This window comes from Sorex fumeus, unplaced genomic scaffold, assembly GCF_029834395.1.
Source record: "Sorex fumeus unplaced genomic scaffold, SorFum_2.1 ptg000131l, whole genome shotgun sequence".
Lineage (NCBI taxonomy): Eukaryota > Metazoa > Chordata > Mammalia > Eulipotyphla > Soricidae > Sorex > Sorex fumeus.
In genome coordinates this window covers 20,961,886-20,963,796 of record NW_026606188.1, presented here as the reverse complement: position 1 = coordinate 20,963,796, position 1,911 = coordinate 20,961,886, and the positions used below count along the sequence as shown (strand labels likewise).

The 1,911-nt window shown below is 41.5% G+C and overlaps 1 pseudogene; it reads right to left on the bottom strand.

Annotated features, from left to right (window-relative positions):
* Positions 1-947: 947 nt before the first annotated feature.
* Positions 948-1,704, bottom strand: LOC130046198 (V-type proton ATPase subunit E 1-like; annotated as a pseudogene).
* Between the last annotated feature and the right edge of the window lie 207 nt (positions 1,705-1,911).

Genomic DNA, 1,911 nt, shown 5'->3' with positions numbered 1-1,911 from the left:
GTTACAGTCCCACCCAGTATTGTGTGCTCCTACTGGGATTGTACAGTTTGGAGATACTGTGTTGCTGCAGGCTCCAGAAAAATCCAGAATATTTTACTGAGCAGTGTAGTTACATGGTAATGGAATGTGGGTGTGGCTGTCAGGGCTTCTGGAAGTTTGGGAGGTCAAGGAGATCACCCACTCTGACTCCAAGAAGGTCTAGAATTTTCAGCCAACCATCACCCCCCACCTCAGTGTATCTTAGTCATGAGGTAGTGGAGTCCAGTGAGAGGCATGGCAGCAAGTGTTAGAGTATGAACGTGCCTGTTGGGGCTTTTGTAGGATGTGAACTCAGCCTGATTCCCTCCTGAGATCACCTCAGAGGTCTCAGCTGGGATCAGTGTATCTGAGAAATTTTGTGGCTCGTTTATTTCTTTTGTTATTTAATTATGAATTTCTGGAACATGGCCAATAGATGAGCTTAAATGGTGGCAGCAGTGGGACCTGGGCCTGTTATAGTTTCTTTTTTTTCCCCACATAAACCTTCTGTTTTAATAAATAAAGCATATTTGTGGCTTAGATTTTTAAATCACATTTAGACAGAAAAAGGTCTAGGCCCAATAGTTAACAGTGAAGCTACTATACTCCATGCATTTTAAGTCTCAAGGACAGAGAAAACCATGAACCTCTATTGCTAGACTGAAAAACAGGAAGCAGAGGAAGAATAGACAAACTGGTGAGGTTCACGCAACTACCACCTAACCACCACCCGACCAACCCCTCCCTTCATGATAGAGGGTCAATGAAAGCCATGTCACTTCTTTAAATAAGCTAGTTGTAGTGTTCTTGATCAGAGTAAATGAAATTTTCTCCCATTGTCAACATTTCAGGTAAGTGTATTAGCAACAAAAGGGTAGCTACTGATAGAGAATATCAGAATAGGAAAGAAGTTATCTATATAGCTTGGTTTTTTTCAAACATCAGAAACTTCCATTATCTCTGAAGTAGGACAGTAGAGAATGCCACCTCCCAGCTTAGTCCAAAAACTTTCTGTTGGCATTTGCACCAAACAAGGCTCAACGTACCTCTGGCATCATCTGCTGGGCTATGAGGTCCAGCTGACTTTCCAGATTATTGGAAACCTTTATTTTACAATCCCCATTATAGATCTCAACTCCACCAGCTATTTCCTCAGGCAGGTAGGCCTTCTGATAAATCTGAACATCAACATCTTTTTGGTGACTATTTTGTACATAGGGATTGCTTTTTGCACAGCAGCATTTACCAGAGGGAAATCCTGTTTTCTGCAACATACAATCATTCAGGGCTCTAACAACTGGTATAAACCCTGGAGGACCAGTCCGTCCAGAAGCACTTGGTACTTGTTTGTATCTTTTACCACCTTGTTGAACCTTTGTTTTGCTTCAGTCAGTAAGCCTGTAATGAGATTATCTCTTGCTCTGAGGACTTTGAGTCTTGCTTGATTTATCAAATTGGACATCTGAATTTTCTTCTGCTGTTCAATCTGCTTTTCTTTCTTCTCATAGTATTCCATAATTTTTAGTCTTTGGGTTTGCACCAGACGGCCTTTCTCAATGTTGAACTCTTCTTCTGCCTTTGCATCAATATCTTCTGCTCTCTCATTGGCTTCTTGTTCAATGAAAGCCATTATATGCTTTATCTGCTTTTTCACATCAGCATCACTGAGGGCAATAGTGAAAGAGATGGTAGGCAAGTGGGCAACCGGCTCGAGTTATGACCTAAGCAGCTGGCAGGAGAAGGAAAATTGAGATGCAGGGTTTAGCTTCCTCAGCTTTATAACTCTGCTTCTGGTTCCTCTAGGCCTGTTATAGTTTCTTAACTAAACATGCTTCAATAGCACCTTGCAGTTGAGAGGGATAGCTGAGATTTTCTAATATTACCATCATCATT